The sequence below is a fragment of the Kogia breviceps genome, chromosome 4 (genome assembly GCF_026419965.1).
Source record: "Kogia breviceps isolate mKogBre1 chromosome 4, mKogBre1 haplotype 1, whole genome shotgun sequence".
In the NCBI taxonomy this organism is placed as follows: domain Eukaryota; kingdom Metazoa; phylum Chordata; class Mammalia; order Artiodactyla; family Physeteridae; genus Kogia; species Kogia breviceps.
Genome location: NC_081313.1, coordinates 119378950 through 119398132, shown reverse-complemented (window position 1 = coordinate 119398132; position 19183 = coordinate 119378950). Strand labels below are relative to the sequence as shown.

Genomic DNA, 19183 nt, shown 5'->3' with positions numbered 1-19183 from the left:
TGTGTAGGTGACGGCCAGATGCGTGTTGACTGTAGGACATGCCCACCAGCCTCAGATACAAAAGCAGTGACTTTGTTCATTAGATTGATCTCCTGTGAAACCTCAAAGGGTGGGGATGAACTGGTTAAAATAAAGTTAGTAATTTGGACTAATAGCTCAGATATATTAAAAGTAAGGTTCAGAGCAAGCCCCCCTCCCCCCCTTCTGCCTTATACGTGGAAAGGTAACAGGGACTAGTTCAGAGAGAGGCACGGAGATAACTTGGATGAGATCACTGCCCTTTTACCTGGCAGCTGTCCAGCCCCCAAATAGCTTTTGTGTTTGGTCCAAAAATAAGATCACATGAGAGGGGGAGAAATAAATACACATGTGCTTGTCCTTGGGCTTTCTGTGGGTACACCAGCCGCACTGGTAGCGACCCCATGAGGGTGGCCTGACGACGCACTCCCCAGGCTCCCCAAGGCTGGGGAGACCACCTGGATCAGGGCGGGTGTGGTGTGTGGTGTGCTCACAGCCCTTCTCTGGGGGCTCCCTGAGCTCCATACACATCAGAGAGGGAGCAGGAGAGAGAGAACAAGCAGCTCCAACAGCCTGGACTCCAGGAGAATAAGGTCATTGCCTCCTTTGGTGAAGGCCACTCCCTTCTGATGGAGGATAGGACCTCCCTTCCTCCCGCGGTGGCCTGCCTGCAGCGGTCCTGGTAGGACAGTGTGGATGCCGTAGGCTGCGCAGCTGCCGTCACCCCAGAAAGAAAGTGCCCCAGAACCAAAGTACAGAGGTGAGTGCATCCGTTTCTCCAGGGGGCTCCGATTGCTGTGGACTTTCCGTTTGGCTTCAGGCTTGCGCTCTGCATGAACGCTCTCCCCCCACCCCGGACCCCTTCTCCCTGATCTGAGTGGTGGCAGGCTTGAGGCTGTGTGATAGATGCTAGACTAAAGCATTCCTGTACTCCCTTCTCTCATTCAGGGGCCAGCTTGCTTCCAGAAAGAACTGGGTGAGTCGAATTCTTAGCAGAGAAGCAGGAAAGGGTTTCTACAAAGTGAATTATCTTTGCTGAGATCCAAGAAGACATTTCCCAGAAAATCATTAGACAAATCCCACTGCAGTAATGCTAACGCTTAGTTTTTTAAAAGCTCTGCATCGAATAGGAAATAAATAAAAGGATGCCAGCTGATTCCCTGTAATTGGGCAAAAGGGAGAAAACACAAATGGCATCTGCAGAGCTTCCTTTCCCCTCACCCCCCTTCCCCATCTCTTCCTGACGACTTTGGAACCCTGCAAAATATACTTAACATATTCAAGAACTCTCTGCTTTGGTTGAGAACAAGAGGAATAAAATCAAGGGTTTGGGGAGAATTGCTCTGTAAGCAGAGTCAAGGGGCAAAGAAGAACGACATTTTGCAGAGTTTGGGGTTCTCCTTCTAACATCTCCGCCACCCGAGCATGTCACATGTACCTGTGCCTATTGAGGGTATGGATAGGTGTCTCCATCGCCTGCACATGCATACCGTTATTCCTTGACACACACCACCCCTTGGCTCAGGACCACAAATATCTATGCTAAGGGTAAGCCAACAGAACACTGCTGGGAACAAGATAACTCCTTGAATACGTCAAGATTCTTCTAGTGACAATGGACTGCAATCCAGTTTGAAGAGACTTAGACAAAAAAAAAAAAAAAAAAGAAGGGAAAAATGTTTTCCTCATGTAACTGAAACAGCCAGGGTTTTGATATGGTGGGACCCAGGTGCCCAGATGACGTTATCATGAATCTGTCTCTCTCCATTTCTTGCTTTGCTTCCCTGTGTCATTCTACCCCCAGGAAGACTCACCCATCCTCGTGGTAAGATGGCTGCCAGCAGCTGGGGGCTGACGTCCTACTGGCCCAGCCATCCTACAAGAATAGGTGTTTCCCTTTCCCAACAGTTCTAGCTAGAGCCTCAGGGTCACATTTCACTGAACCAATGTGGTACTGTGCCATCCCTGCCATGGAGGTGTAGTCATACCCCCAACCCAAAACCACATGGCCTGAAAGCCAATGAAAGGCTGGGTCCCCAAAGACAATCAAGGGGGCTGCATGCAGGATGGCCAAGGTCATTGGTTGTCACTTTGTACTGCTTTTTTTGTGATCGTCTAGAGGAAGAGCCAAAGCTCCTCCAACATAACCCCTCCTCTTTCCTCCGACAGTCCACAAAAATGTATGCGTGACAGAAAGTCTCATAGAAAGGATGATTATTAGCAGAACAGGTGACTACAAGACCCCATGGTATGTCATCCCTAGAGACCCGAGAGTGGGAAAGACACCAGAAGGCTTGTCTCTGGCTCAGTCTCCAGACTACCCATCACCATGCCCAGACCCACTGGGCCCCCAACCTGCTTGCGCTCCCATGGGTCTCCCGTTCCCTTCACCCACCCTTGCCCATTTCTTCCTCTCTCTGCTCTGCTGATGTGAACCCATCTTGCCTTTCAAGGGCCAGACTCCGTGCTGCCTCCCCTCCGAGGCCGCATCTGGCCCACCCAGCCTTTTCTGTTCTCTCCCTCTCCAAACTGGGACAGCATGGCCCCTCGGCATTGCAGTCCACTGTTTACCTGTTCTTTAAGAACTGCATGGGGCTTCCCTGGTGGCGCAGTGGTTGAGAGTCCGCCTGCCGATGCAGGGGACACGGGTTCGTGCCCCGGTCCGGGAAGATCCTACATGCCGCCGAGCGGCTGGGTCCATGAGCCATGGCCGCTGAGCCTGCGTGTCCGGAGCCTGTGCTCCGCAACGGGAGAGGCCACAACAGTGAGAGGCCCGCGTATCACAAAAAAAAAAAAAAAAAAAAAAAAAAAAAAGAACTGCATGTATCTTAGTTTCTGTCCCAGCTTGAAGTTTACGTTCCTGGGGAAAATTAAGTTTCATCCTCAGCCCTCCCTGTGGTGTCTAACACACATTAGGTGCTTCCAACCAATAAAAATAAATAAAAATAAACACAGCCTCCCTAAATAGCTGAGAGAGGATGGCTAGATGACTTGAGATCCTTACTTCTGATTGTGTGAGTAATATAATAACTATGACAAACACCGATGGAGCTCTGAATGTATACTGGAGCCCCTAACAGGCATCATCTCAGGTAATCCTCACAGTGACACTACAAGGTAAACACCATTATTATCCCCATTTAACAGATGAGGAAACTGAGTCTCAGAGAACTTAGTCACTTGTCCTAGATCAGAGAGCTAGTTAAGTGGCAGCCTGGGAGTTAGAACCCAGGCAAGCGTGCCATCTCCTTTCCTATTAGATTCCTCAGTTACACGTGTATCAGTGGCATTTTCTGCTGCCTGATTTGAAAGAGCGAGGGGTACAGGTGATTGGTCAGAGAGCAGGAGGAAGTTCAGATATTTTAGGCCCCTCTTCTGCCTCCGGGACTCCCAGTGCCTCTACAGTGGGTTCGCCCAGGGATGAGGGGTCACACCCCTACCCCAGAGCCAACAAGAAGGTCAGGGGCAGGGGAATTTCACAAAAGGAGGTACCTCTGGGGCTGTGCAGAGAGCGAGGTGCTTTTTGATTAAATGAGTTCTTAGATTAGAATGGTCTTTGGGAAAACGCTGGCTGGAGGGTGGGCTTTAGAATTTGTCTGTCCACCTGGCTGCCCATCACTAGGCATGGCCTTGTCCTTTCTCCTGCCTCCCGAACAGGGTGAACAGGCCAGAGGCCTCCCTCAGAGGGCAGCTTGCAGGATTTGGAAAGCAACCAAATCCACCAAATTCAGATCTCAAAGGAAACCCAATTCTTAAGTAAACATTTTTTTTTTTTTTTTAAATAATGTCTGTGCCTCTGCATCCAGCCACTGGATGCAGTGTGATGGTTGATGCCATCACCTGTGGTGCTGGGAGCCCTTGGTCTGAGGGTGTCTTGTTTCTCTGATGCACATGAACCTGCTCCTGTGGGTCAGCATCTTCTCGAGAGCAGATCCTATTGGGTTTATGCCATTAATCCCCACAGTATCCCTGAGAGGCTCAGAGAGCTGGCATCCCCACTAGTGAGGCACAGTGAGATGAAAGCACATCCCCAATTACACAGAAGCAGGGAGGGGCCCGGACTCCGGGAAGCGGGCCTCTGAGGTCTTTAGGATCCAAGCCTGCTTGCTTCCCCACGAAGTCATGATAGAACAGAACTAAAACCAAAAGAATTAAATAAGCTAAGTAATATGCTTTGGGTAAATATTTAAGAGAAAAACCACTGCTAGATCCAAGAGAAATAAAAACAAATATTCACACAAAAACTTGTACAGAACACAAATGTTCCAGCACCATTACTCATGATGTCTAAACAGAGGAAATAAGCCAAATGTCCATTAATTGATGAACAAATAAAATATGGCGGATCCATACAATGAAATATTATTCAGCAATAAAAAGGAATGACATTCTGATACATATGGATCAAACTACAATGTGGATGAACCTTAAAGACATTATGCTTTATAAGGAGAAGAAACCCACACTGTATGATCCCATTTATATGAAATGGCCAGAACAGGCAAAGCTACAGAGACAGAAAGTAGACTGGTGGTTGTGTAGGCCTGGTGGGAGGGCAGGGATGAGGAATGATTGCTAATGGGTATGGGGTTTCTTTTGGGGATGACAAAAAAAGTTCTAAATTAGACAGTGGTGATGGTTGCACAACTTTGTGAACATACTAAAACCACTTAATTGTATACTTGAAATGGGTGAACTCCATGGTATGTGAATTACATCTCAATAAAATTGCTCAGAAAACCCCCAAACCATGGCTAATGAAATAATGAACTCAGCGACAGGGCTCTGCTGAAGGATGTGGTCTTATCCCCTCTGCTCTGATAAGCTTATGTCTCATCCCACCACGCTTGGCCACAGGCCACCCAGACAATTCAAGCGGAAAGAATATAGATGGAAAAGATAGGCTCCACAGATTTCTCCCCAGAGTCTAAACTGGAGGATGTTTTTTCTTCTTTCTTGTACAGATCATTTTAAGTTTTATGGAATCAATCTCACTATTCTATTTTTGTTTCTGGGTTTCAAATCATGTTTCAAAAAGCATTCCCCATCCTAAGATGGTAAATCTCATTACCTAATGCTTTCCTCTAATGGTCTTCTCTAATGTTGTCCTCTAAGGTTTGTCTTATTACATTTAAACCTCTTATTTAACTGGGAATTTAAATAACAAACTGGGGATCCAGGTTGTTTTTGTTTGTTTTGCCAAACAGATAGCCAATGATTAGATCAGGAGTTTTAAAATTTGAGATTAAAATGGACTTGGGGCATCTTGTAACTTCCTGAAATTCAGTATGAAAAAGTGTGTGTGTGTGTGTGTGTGTGTGTGTGTGTGTGTGTGTGTGTGTGTCTGTTTGTTGTATATATTCCAACGCACCAGGGCCTAATCCAAGTCAACAGGACAGTTGTTAAACAATTACAGGGGAGGCCCAAGTGATTACCCATAGGGAAAGTTCTCTGTCACATATGAAGGGAGAATCCCACCCCCTTTGTCTTTGACGTGTTACTGAGGCAGAGAATGAGGGGTGCCTCTCACTGGCTCCCCTGGGCCTATAACACTTTAGGTTTCTGATCATTTGCTGACAAACTAATGGAGCTGATACATTTTAGCTGACAGAACTTGGGGCCCTCGTGTCACAAAGAATTGGAGGAGGTTTCCTGTCCAATAAATATAAATAAAAGAGTGAAAATAAAACTGCCATTCCAAAGAAAATAGCAGATTCTTCCGTGCAGACTCGTGTGTTCACATAATAAACATATAAGCAACACCCAGTGTGTGCCAGGCACTGTCTAGACTGGTGGTTCTCAAAGTCTGGTCCGTGGACCAGCAGCATCTGTATCACCTTGGAACTTGTTAGACATGCAAATTCCCAGGCCCGCTCCAGATCTACTGTATGAGAAACTCTGGAGTTGGGGTACAGTCATCTGCAATTCTGATGCACATTCAAGTTTGAGAACCATTGGTCCAAGTACTGGGAATATAAGGGTGAAGAGACAGATAAAATCCCTGCTCTCCTCATGGACTTTACATTCCAGTGTGTGTGGTAGGAGAAGACAGACAACATATAAGTAAACAAATAACTGAACATGATAATTCTCAGCTAGTAAAAAGATCTATGAAGAAAAAGAAAGACCTATGAGGGGCCGATTTAGAACAGGTGGTCAGGAAGGAGGGTCTGAAATGAGACCAGAATGATAAGGAAGGACCAGCCATGTAAAGAATCAAGGGGCAGAAAAGAAATGCATGTACTTCAGGCAGGGGGAACAGTAAGTACAAAGGCCCTGAGGTAGGACCACACTTGGCCTGTATAAGGAACAGTGAAGCTGGAGCACAGTGAGAAGGAGGAATGCATCGGGGATGGATTTGGAGAGGCAGGTGGTGACAGCAACCTTAGCTTTTGTTCTTAGTGCCAGAGAAAGGCACTGGGCAGTTTTGACCAAATAGAAACATGATCTGATTTACCTTTTAGCAGGATCCCTCTGGAATGAACTGTAGGAGGTAAGGGTAGAAGCAGGGAAGTCGGTGAGGAGGTATTGCAATAGTGAGGGCAAGGAATATTGACACTTGGATGTACCAGATCAATGCGCAAAGATCTATTATTAAGTGAAAAACAAACAGTGCAGGACTGTGCCTAGTAAATTGCTTTTAAGCATACACACATTCAGGTGTATAAAGACATTTCTGTCCCTCAAAGGATCCAGAAAAAAAAGTAAATAGTGGTTATCTTGGGAAGAAGGGGGTTAGTGAGGGTCATTTTATGCCTCTCTGTACATTGTGCATTTTTAACATGTGCACAAGGCATTACTTTTATTTAAAGATAAAATATTTTAAAATAAAAATCGAAAAGCTGAGATCGAGGAAAACATACAATAGACAATGGGTGACCAATATCAGAAAGAGGAAGCCTACTTCTCATGGGTGTGACCCTCTCTAATTAGGCATCCTCCCCTGAAGCCGCTGAGAGCCAGGCTGACAAACTGGGACAAGTTCCTGTTCTTGGGTTGTGGGATCAGAGCAAGGCACCTTCTCACTTGAGGACCTCTGGACCCCATTTCTGTCCTGTAGCTCTGGTGATGTTTGTGTCTGTTGGGTCTCCTTGGGCAACGAATACAATTTCCTGTGAATGTCTGCTGTATTTCCCTGTGCCCTATTTGTCAAATTGCTCCCCTCCGTCATCTTGGCAGCTGGTTCGCCAGGAGGCCAGCATGCCCTTCATTTAATTGCATGATTGGGCATAAACAGAAGGAAATACTTTACCACAGGGAGAAAGCGGCAGGCAGTATCTGATTTCTCTTGTCAGCTGATTAGGATTTGTTGAGTCCGAACAAGGTCAAATGAGATTAGAAAGAAAATGCAGTGTGTCTGGTATGCATTTCACATAACTGTACCGTTCGTTTATGTAAACAGGATGTACGAAGGGGAAATTTTAAAGCAAATACTGAATGTCAGCCTCAAGATTCAAGAACAAGAAGCCAGGGCTTATATGTTATGCCGGGAGAGAAAGAAAATTTATTTTCTGGGACATTTATTTATTTTCTGGGACATTTGGAGTCCTGCTGAATCTCTCACGCTCTGATTCCTTTTTCATGTTGGTGCAGTTAAAAAGTGACAGTTTTACGTCTGATTTTCAGAGGCACTGAGCACAGAATAAGAAAAAACCAAAGAAACGCCCCATTCTACCTTTCTCGTCCTTCTAAAGCTCTTATAAGAGGTTTAGAACCACTTTCTGTAATAGCTGCCGCCGAAGTGCTTGGTAGTGAGTCAATCTCTTAGTACACGGAAGGAAAAAAATCTCACCTCCAGCACCGACCAGAACATTCTAGATGTGGCTGACTCCGGCCAAGGCCACACCTCTGTGGATAAAACTACCCAGCTTCCACTAGGATTTTTGTTGGTCCTCCAAATCTGTCATTTTCTTCCTTTCTCAGATCCACCCTCTGCAGTGCTAGTAAGCACGCATATAAAGTTTTAATCACTTAAACACCTTAAATAGTTTTTTTTTTCCTTAAATAGTTTTAATGGCTTTAAAAGTGGTCTAAACGCTTTGAGGGAAGATATGGTTTCTGTTACACACTCTCTATAGGATCTAGCATCTTGTGCATGCTTAATAAGTGGCTTTGACAGCTATTATTTCCATGGACTATTTCCGAGCCCAGAGCTGGAAGGCTACTCTGAGGCCAGACTTTTAAACCAGGAAACGTCCTGTCCCTTCCCATGCTAAATAACAGAGGGGCCAGGAAGTATTAACATTATCATGTCTCATGACTCCAAGCATCTGAACATATATTATTTAAATGATAAATCTAGATGTGGTATATATACATACATACACATACAAGGGAGTACTTACTCAGCCATAAAAAAGAATGAAATAATGTCATTTGCAGCAACATGGATGGACCTAGAGATTATAATACTAAGTGAAATAAGTCAGAAAGAGAAAGACAAATACCACATGATACCACTTATATGTGGAATCTAAAATATGACACAAATGAACCTATCTGTGAAACAGAAACAAACTCACAGACATAGAGAATGGACTTGTGGTTGCTATGGGGGAGGGGAGGTGGAGGAGGGATGGAGTAGGAGTTTGGGATTAGCAGATGCGAACTATTACATAGAGAATGGGTAAACAACAAGGTCCCACTGTACAGCATCGGGAACTATATTCAATATCCTGTAATAAACCATAATGGAAAGGAATATGAAAAAGAATATATATATGTATAACTGAATCACCTTACTGTACAGCAGAAATTAACACAACATTGTAAATCACCTATATTTCAATAAAATAAATTTTTTAAGAAAGATAAATCTAGACACTTCCATTTCAACATGGAAGTTGAAATAAATATGGAACTTGAGGGAAGTTAAACCAAAACATTAAAAAATTCAATATTGAGGAGAATTATATTACAGTAAGTACTTTAAGGAACTGAGGAATCAGTTCCCAGTATTTGGACAGGAACATTGCCGAACAACACCTGATATGTAATAAAGAAATTGGTTTATATCAGTAGCTAGGGGTTGTATATGCCTAAGAGCTGTGTGGTTTCTTGGCTTTTTTTTTTTTTTTAACAGCATTCACAACTAGATGTAATGGAGAAGTAACACTAAAATAATGACTTAAACTTGCATTACCGGTGTTCAAGGTGCTGTAACATACTTGGGCACATTTGATTGTCACCATAATCGTGTTGACTTGCGGGAAAGACGTGGCTCGGAAAGCCTCATGAATCTCCTGCAGAAAGGAGGGAGTCAGAGCCCTGAGATGCTGAGCAGCCCAGAAATGGTCAACAGCACTGTGTGGGCAGGTTCAAGGGTGCTAGCCTGAGGCGGGAGACGGGCTTTCAGATCCGGTGAGGACTTAGTAACTACGGGGGCAACCTGGGTAGACGCTGAGCTGTATCTCTGTCCTCGGTGTTTTGGTTTTTTTGTTGTTTTTTTTTTTTTGCGGTACGGGGGCCTCTCACGTCTATGGCCTCTCCCACTGCGGAGCACAGGCTCCGGACGCGCAGGCTCAGCGGCCATGGCTCACACGGGCCCAGCCGCTCGGTGGCATGTGGGATCTTCCCAGACCGGGGCACGAACCTGTGTCCCCTGCATCGGCAGGCAGACTCTCAACCACTGCGCCACCAGGGAAGCCCTGTCCTTGGTGTTTTTAGGGTGTTTCCTAACTTTACAATCTATCATTCCATGTGATTAAAAACAGTTCACCTGCCCCGTGCATGCAGCAAAGCAATTCTCCAATATTGAGGAGAGGACTGTCCGAAATACTTTCATCTATGATCCAGAGGTCCTTTGGAATCATGCAGATACTTGAGAAAATTACTATTTTTAAAAAAGCAAATTATTAGGACCTTTGAACATGTGGAAGTGGCAATTCATGGAGGTTCCCGTTAATAAAGTTTGGAGAAATCAACTCTTTCCGTACCTCTCAAGTCCCTTTTAGGAGAGCTGTGGCTCATCTGTTATCGGAGCTGTGTGATGTCTGTGCCTCTAGTTCTGTCACAGGAGGTGAGCTTCTCTGGGCCTGTCCGTTCAGAGGCACATGAAGGCTCCCTGGCTGCTCCCTGATGAGTTTGGAGAACAGTTTTCCACCCCCACCTTCCCAGAGGAGGGAGAGACCAGTGAGCATATTTCTAATTCCGACAGGTCAATCTGTACCTCCTATCTGAATCACCGGGTGGGCAGGCTTGCACACACACTCTGTGACACCTCCCAGGCTCAGATGCCTGCATAAGCAGGTAGGACTCTTCATCAGTTACAGGAAACTATTAATCATGTTTCCATTTGGTCTCTTCAAAGACACCTCCTGAGCTGTATCCTTTCAGTCCAGTTTCATTCCTCACCTTGTAGCCAAAGAGTTATTTGTACAAGCAGCTTCCTCTCTTCGTTACCCCATCCCGGCCAGGGGCACAAAGATGATGCCCATCGTCCATTGAGGAAATCCCCACCTGATGATTCGCCTAGTTCAGCATGGACAGGCTTGACCACTGGTGAGGAAGGGCAGAAATATTCTCTCTGCAGCCCCTCCCCAGCCCTAAACTGCACGGCCACTGCCTCGAGCAGCTTTGCAAGATGGGAACAGCACAGACAGACAGACACACACACACACACACACACACACATTGCCACACACAGACATCTACACCCTGTGCAGGTATGCCAGATGCCAGAACCGAAAAGGATTCCCTTTCATCCAGCAGCCTTCCGATTGCAGAGGAGTGTCTCTGAGCCGTGACCCGCTGTTTCCCTTCCAGCTGAGGCCTCAAAATAAACAGGAATCTGCTCAGACAGGCTAGTAGTCCATTCGGCTCAGCCATTTGCCCCGAGACAAACCACGCTAAAATAACACCCAGGAGAGCTGCCACTGCCGTCTGCTGTCTCTGCCTCCCTTCCCTGCTGGCCACCAGCTCTGTGCCCCTGGGCCTGCCGCTGGCTGCTCAGGGTTGGGGGCCCTTAGAGCTCCGTGTGCATCCCTGTGGGCGGGGCCGCTAAGGCAGGTCCCCTCTGCGGATCAACGAGGCCAGAGAGAGACCTAGAGGCTGCATTATCAGTACCCCGCCTGCCTCCCTGCTTCCCACACAGCCCTGCAGGACGGGAAGCCAGCTCTGTGGCATGCTGTCTGCAGGCGGACCAGCAACCTGATGTACATGCCACGGCCCATCCCCTCTCCCCACACAGAGCCTCAGCCACCGGGAGGTGCAGAGAGTCGGCTGCTGGAGAAGCAGCTGCAGCGCGGTGACAGTGACACCACAGAGCTGACGAGACCAAGTGGATCCCTTTCCCTTCGACTGGAGAAAAGGAGCAGCCCTCAGCCTGCAAGCTGTTCAGGTAAGAATCAGGGTTTCTGTTCTGACCAGGTTATAGTATATCCAGAGCTGAGGTGGAGTGTGTGTGTGTGTGTGTGTGTGTGTGTGTGTGTGTGTGTGTGTGTGTGTGTGTGTGTGTGTGTGTGTGTGTGTGTGTGTGTGTGTGTGTTCGTGTGTGTGTGTGTGTGCGTTCGTCCGAGTGCAAGTATAAGGCTGCTTGGAAAAAAAGAAGGGCTGGCATGAAAAAATAGCACCTGGAGTGCAGAGACTGTGAGAATGATCAGGCACCCGCTGCCCCCTTTATCTTCCTCCCTGCACTGCCGGGCCAGGATGACCGGAGGGGGCGGAAGGTTCTCATTCATTAAAGCCTTTGTGGTTCAGCAGGACGCTGTGGCCTTCGTGAGCCTGGCTGGCATCATCCTGCTTGCCACACTTACCCTCTTAGGTAGCCCGGAAATTCAGGCACCTATAAATCCTGTCCACTGGGTGGGTACCTTAGCTTTGGTCAACCTTTTGATATAAAAGTTGGGCTGAAACATAGGATTATCTGAGTGTGTTTGAGAGGGTGGGATTCTGATGGCCCTGCTGGTCACCTGGATTACTTCTTACTGTCCTGACCTTCTTTGAAAATCACATCCTCATTTCAGTGCTCCTCCAGATAGGCACCGGCAGAGAGGGAATGGGAATGGCTAGCCACTGGGCACGTTCTCTGGCACTGACGCTATCCACACCTACGTCACTATTATATGCCAAAAGTATGCAAGGCTTCTAGACAGAGCACTCGAACACTTCAGATCTCCAGGTGCTGGGGTGGGAATTTCAGGCGTTTAATCACGGACCCATTTTTCAGAGACCCAAGAGGGCACCCACTTATCTCGCCTCTCAGGTGCAAGGGCTTGCTCTGTGCCTCAGCAGACACAAATGCTCTGTGCTCTCTCCAGCTGTTTTAAATCCACCCCCATTTTCCTGCTTTGGTGACTGGTACTTTCCCATTCATTCGCTATAGGGATGCAACTGTTTATGATTTAGCTCCGTGCACACCAGTGGGCGGATGCAAGCATCCCGGCAGAGGGTGAACTGGGCTCTGAGTGAGGGCGAGCCAGCCCAGCGGTGGCAAAGGGTTGGAGAGAAATCAGCTTTGCCAAGTGGTGTCTAGCAAAGGGCTGGCTGGCCAGCTGCCTCCCAGGGCTGTCTGGGTGAATGAATGTGGATTTTGGTGGAGACTGTGATTCACGGTTGCAAACTCCCTTTGTTTTCTTTGTGTTGGTCATTGAGGGCTTCCGAGGAAATTCCCCTTTTGAGATCATGTACCTGACTGTCTTCTGTTGATTCTACCTTTTTACCATGAGGGAATGGATTTGTAAATGCAGTACTTCATCAAAAGCAAAGTTAATACACGGAAAATTAAGGGACAACACATTGAGTTACTTGTAAACTTCCTCCCAAATCTGGTGTGCACATACACATATATGGCTGGCCAGGTTCTAAAAAGGGTTTAAGGAAGCAGTATCCAGTTCATTAAATGGTTTGGTTTCACAGGCAGGTAGCACCAACTCTGATGATGATTATTTCCACGGTGACAGTGGACAGACATCCATGCGTTCTACCTACACCTAGCAAAGGGATGTCTGATGCCAGGACAGAGGTGTGCTCACGCACTCTGCTGATGTGCATTATGTGGACCCTGAATAAACTATTATGGGTCATGGAGCCGCTGGCCCCCCTGTGCCAGCTTCCAGCAGTCAGAGACCATACAGAGGGGAAGACACATCCCTTCCACCACATAAAATAGGCATTACTTGGCTAATGCAATACTCCTTGATTTAAGCTACTGGAAAAATAATCTGCAATCAGTCGTGCTACAGACATACCCTGTTTTAGGTCAATCTAACAACTATCCAGGACACATAAATTGTAAGTGAATGACTGTTTTTCCTTAAGAAAGGATTCACTCATCAAGTTCATCAAATACTGGCAAGGTGTCCCACCTAAAGGTGGGACTGGATCCAGCCCATTCAGCCATAGAGAAAGGTGGGGGCTTACCTTGGGGGGGCAGGTAACAGAGAATGAACCTGGGCTGACAGGATGTCCAACTCAACTGGGAGGTAAAGGAGTCCAAGGTAGAGGAACAAGGACAAGCACCTGGGCCAGTGGCCTACAGCAAGAGAAGAGGGAGGGAGGGAATAGTAATTATTATTATTATTATTATTATTTTTGGTTTCCCTGGGTCTTAGTTGCAGCTCCCAGGCTCCTTAGTTGTGGTATGCAAACTCTTAGCTGTGGCATGCACGTGGGATCTAGTTCCCTGACCAGGGATCGAACCCAGGCCCCCTGAGTTGGGAGCGCAGTCTTATTTATTTATTTATCTATCTATCTATCTATCTATCTATCTATCTATCTATCTATTTATTTATTTATGCTGCGTTGGGTCTCTGTTGCCACGCACAGGCTTTCTCTAGTTGCGGTGAGCGGAGGCTACTCTTCCTTGAGGTGGGCGGGCTTCTCATTGTTGGTGTGGCTTCTCTTGTTGTGGAGCACAGGCTCTAGGGGCACTGGCTTCAGTAGTTGTGGCTCGTGGGCTCTAGAGTGCAGGCTCAGTAGTTGTGGCACACGGGCTTAGTTGCTCCGCAGCATGTGGGATCTTCCCAGACCAGGGCTCGAACTGGGTCCCCTGCATTGGCAAGCGGATTAACCACTGCGCCACCAGGGAAGCCCAATAGTAATTATTTTGATTCTTAAATGTTACTACTTAAGACAGGCAGAAGAATAGTGGTTAAGTACATAGATTCTGCAGCCAGGAAGAAGCTGGGGTTCAATTCCGACTCTTGACACTTACTAGTCCTGTGACCTTGTGCCTCAGTCTCCTCATCTGTAAAATGGGGTAATAAAGTACCAGCCTTATTACTGAAAGGATCAAATGAGTCAACAGTCTTAGCTCAGTGCCTGGTTTATAATGAGTAAAACCGAAGTATTTCTTGTTGTTATTGTTATTACTATTATCACTGAAAGGTGAGTTCTGAAAAGGCTGCTCACAAGTCCATTGGTTCCAAGGTCCAAAGTGACTCTCTGAGTGACCATCAGTGCCACCTTCTGGGCAGCTGGAGGTGCTTTTGCTTCGTGTGGAGTTTTGCTTGCATTTCCAAGCTTTCAGAATAGAGGAGCTTCTGTGCTGGTGGCCAGCGTTTCTTGAGCCCTTATATGAGCCAGGCACCGTGCCTGACTTTACATGTGTGACCTCGCCGGAGTCTTGTAACAACCCTGTGAAGTAGGGCTGTCACGGCTGCAGGAATTGAGCTCAGTGGGCTGGGCAATTTGCCTACAGTCACACAGTTACCAAGTGGCAGAGCCAAGCTTACACCCAGGCTGTGCTGCCAACCGGTACACCATCTATGATTTGGGGGATCACTGGAGGTGTCCTGAGAGGTAGGTGGAGTTTGGTGACAGATGGACTTCAACAACAGATGAGATCTGAAGGCCCTAGAAAGCAGACCAGAATTTGGAAGCTTTGCCAAGAGATGGCAGAACCCTAAACTGGCCTGGGGACAGAATCTCAGCCTTGAGGACCCATGACCTTTGGGGCTTGGTGTTTGGGAACCAGACATGAACGCAGGCCCTGGGGGACTGGGTGGGCCTCAGGCTTTCCTGCAGCAGGCAGTGGATGGTGCCCAAGAAGAGAGGAAATGGTATAGAGACGGACACAGCAAGGGTGCTGGGCCAGATATCCTGACACCCCTCTAGCCTAAGGTCAGAGGTCATCCTGAGCTAAGCCCGAGGTCAAGACTAGGTGACTCCAGCCGTGGAGAGAGGAGGAATGGGCAATCCAGAACGTAGCATCTGGGCTCAGTGAAGTTTATAGTGATGCAAAAGCCTTGATTTGCCAATGCAATTTCTCTATATTGAATGTTTAAAACATGACACACAGAGATTTGTTTTATGCATAATTGCTCAAGCCCACCTCTCTGACTTCACCCAAGGAATGCTGGCTATAGGAACAGGTATGAGAGTGTGCCTACCTCAAACCAGGGCTGTGTAGATCTGGGGGTTGCTGATGGACAAGACTCATCTTTGCCGCTCCAGAACCTGTGGTCTGGCCCAGCTGTTTTCAAACTTTAACGTGCATGAGAATCATATGGGAGCTTCTTTAAACCATCAGGTTCATAGAGAACAGACTTGTGGTTGCCAAGGGGAAGACGAGGGGAGGGACAGAGTGGGAGTTTGGGGTTAGCAGATGCAAACTATTACATATAAAATAAATAAACAACAAGATCCTACTATATAGCACAGGAAACTATATTTAATACCCTGTGATAAACTATAATGGAAAAGAGTATTTTTTAAATGTATGTAGGGCTTCCCTGGTGGCACAGTGGTTGAGAGTCCGCCTGCCGATGCAGGGGATACGGGTTCGTGCCCCGGTCCGGGAAGATCCCACATGCCGCAGAGCGGCTGGGCCCGTGAGCCATGGCCGCTGAGCCTACACGTCCGGAGCCTGTGCTCCGCAACGGGAGAGGCCACAACAGTGAGAGGCCCGCGTACCACAAAAAAAAAAAAAAAAAAAAAAAAGCATGTATATTTATAACTGAATCACTTTGCTGTACAGCAGAAATTAACACATTATAAATCAACTATACTTCAAAAAATAAGTTAATTAAAAAGATTTTTTAAACTTTAGTTGCCTGGGACCTACCCACACAAGTCCTGACGTAGCCGAGTTCATGAGGGGCCCAGGATTCTGCATTTCCTGGCTGGGGCCCAGCTGATTCTGATGCCTTTTGTCCACAGGCTACAGCTGAAGAAGCCTCAGGCTGACCGTTGCTCTGGTTCCCTTGTCTTCATTGCTGTTCATGAGAACAGAGTCATGGGGCCTGAATCAGTGGCAATTAGCCTCTTCTCTGTCACAGCTTCTTCCTGGACCACCATTTTACTTAGGCTAGACCTCCGCTGCTGGTATTAACAGCGACGGCCTGCCTACTGCGTATTGATTTACTATGTGCCGGGCACAGTACTAAGCCCTTCACAACCATCCCGTAAGTTAAGTGCCATTATTATCACGTTTGACAAGTGAGGGGAAAGGCCCCACTGCCAGTATGTGGCAGATCTGAGATATGAACCCAGGCCCCGCAGATTCCCAGAGCACAGCCACGGAACCCCTGGGCGAGGCTATGAACATGGTTTTAGCTCTCTGTCAGTTCAACCCTCCTTTCTCACTCTTGGGTGTCTTTCTCCCCCTCACATTCCTATCTTGTCCTCCCCCATCCCGAGACTCCCATATAATTTCTTCAGAAGATGATGTGTCCCTGTGGTTCCCTATTTTTATCTCATTCAATAAGTCAAAAAGGGTGTGGTCAACGGGTGGGTAGAAGGTAGTTGTTATGGGTTAAATTGTGTTCCCCCCTCAAATTCATATGTGAACTCCTAACCTCCAGTATTTCAGAATGTGACCTTATTTGGAGACAGTGTTCTGACAGAGGTCATCAAGCTTTGTTTTGTTTTGTTTATAAATTTATTTATTTGTTTATTTTTGGCTGCATTGGGTCTTCGTTGCTGCCTGTGGGCTTTCTCTAGTTGCGGCGAGTAGGGGATACTCTTCATTGCGATGTGCGGGCTTCTCATCGCGGTGGCTTCTCTTGTTGCGGAGCACGGGCTCTAGGCACGCGGGCTTCAGTAGTTGTGGTGCACGGGCTTAGTTGCTCCACAACATGTGGGATCTTCCTGGACCAGGGATCGAACCCGTGTCCCCTGCATTGGCAGGCAGATTCTTAACCACTGTGCCATCAGGGAAGCCCAGTTATCAAGTTTAAATGAGATCATTAGGGTGGGTCCTAATCCAGTAGGACTGGTGTCCTTTTAAAAAGGGGAAATTGAGACACAGTGACATATACAGAGGGAAGATGATGTGACAAGACACAGGGAGAAGACGGCCATCTACAAGTCAAGGAGAAAGGCCTGGGCCAGATCCTTCCCTCAAAGCCCGCAGGAGAAACCAACCCTGCAGATGCCGTGATTTTAAACTTCTGGCCTCCAGAACAGTGAGACAAGAAATTTCTGTTGTGTAAGCCACCCAGTCTGTGGTACTTGTTACAGCAGCCTAAGGAAACAACTACAGTAGGAATCAGATTTCCCCTCTAGGCCCTGGGTCTGGGCTGATCTAGGTGAAGGCCAACACATTCTGCCAAGCTGTGGAAGCTTTTTCTTTAATTCTGAGTGCTTTTCTGTTGGCTTAAATAGTGTTCTTGGGAGCCACAGGTAGGCCCAAGGCCCAGGAAGGAAGAAGGAATGAATAGAAAGGATGAAGAGGAAGGAGGGAAGGGAAAGCAAAGAAAAAAGGAGGCAGGAGCAGAAAGAGAAAGAGAGAGTGGAGACCAGAATGGGCACACTGGAGGCCATCCCTGACCAGTTCAGGTCATGCAGCTCATGCATGGGGCCCCTCCTGCGTGCCAGGAGCAGGCCACAAGGCTGGGACCACCAGTCCCTACTTTCATGAAAGTTAGAGGCTAGGTGGGTCCACTGACATCCACTGTGCAGGAACTCCCCCTGCAGGCACAGGGCAGAGTGTTGGACCCAGTCAGGGGCTCTGGAAAAGCTTTGGCGGGGAGGTGATGCTTGAGCTGAGATCTGGAGGATGAGCAGGGGTCAGATGGGTGAGGGCTGAATGTTTCAGGTGGAGGGGGAGCCTGAGTGAAGGTCACATGGTGTGAAAATTGTGGCTTCACTAAGGAACGGAGGGGAGGCCAGTGCAGCTAGAAGCCAGGGAAGCAGGGGGGTAAGTTGGCGTCAAAGGGGCAGGTGTGGGCTAGACCACAGTCACCACACTGAGCATTTAGGTCCTTTGCTGAGAGCCACAGAAAGCCAGAGAAGGAGGAGATCCTCTATAAGGTAAACTCTGATTTCAACAAAGGACAAAGAAGTTGCTGGTGTGGTTCAACAGTGGGTCAGCCCTGAAGCAAGACAGCAGGCTTCCTGAGCTCACAAATCTAGGGTTGGCTGCGTCATGATTAGGGAATAAAGTTCCAGGCCACTTCCCAAATAGTGTTCTAGCACAGTCCCCCTCAGCTGAGCATGTTCTAGGTGCTGGTCATGGCCCCACTGGAAAGGGTTTAAATAGGGACAGCCGTCTCCTGCTGATGAGGTTAATTTGTGAGCTTGGTAGCCAGCCCAGGCTCAGACTGGGGTTGACCAGGTGGCCCCTTCTTTGGTATCATTTGAAGGACACAGAGAGGCCTTCTGAATATAACCTCTCCTTTGCCTGCTGAACTTCGCCTGAAGCTATGGGAGAGGGCCAGCAGTCAGCAGGCCAATTATTCTGCATGCCTGCGGACAAAGGTCGAAATTCAAGTTGTGAAGGGGAAAGAGGCAGGAGCAAGAAGCCCAGGCAGACCCCCCTGCGGCACAAGGGGTGAACGTGGGCAGAGACAGGTCTGAAAAGAGGCAGACAGTATAAAGGAAGAGCGCAGAGAACTTGATGCCAAAATTTGCCTTACTCGTGATTTCACACAAGCAGCAGCAAGATGGGCCCGCAGCTGTGGGATTTCCAGCTTAGGGTTTGCAGCCCTCTCCTGTGCCCCTGCTACCAGAGATGCACACCTCATTCCCATCACTGGGAAACTCCTCATCGACGCCAGCGGTTGCTGGCATAATCCATGAGTGAGTCCTGACGTCAAACTGAACGCCACGCCTTTGCCATATGCCCTGCCGGCCACAAAAAGAATTCCCTTCCTTTCCCTTCCAGCACAGGGACTGGACTCGGCTTAGCAAGGATGAGTCCTTGGGGCAAGTGGAACACACTTTGGAGAAGAGAAGGGACTTTCAGGAAGGTGAGAGCAGCCAGGGGGCCTCGTGGGGAGCAAGA

At 47.7% G+C, this 19183-nt stretch overlaps 1 protein-coding gene across 3 annotated transcripts in view; it reads left to right on the top strand.

Moving 5' to 3' along the window:
- The first annotated feature begins 386 nt into the window (after positions 1-386).
- The window catches only part of FGF1 (fibroblast growth factor 1), a 105744-nt gene continuing 86947 nt past the window's right edge, over positions 387-19183 (top strand). For 2 of the 3 annotated variants that reach the window (XM_059062253.2, XM_067031853.1), the window contains exons 1-2: positions 387-778; positions 11207-11356. The gene's annotated coding sequence lies outside the window, so the exon portion shown is untranslated. Of the gene's footprint in view, positions 779-966; positions 995-11206; positions 11357-19183 lie in introns of all 3 variants that reach the window. The other variant, XM_067031852.1, reaches the window with a different exon arrangement.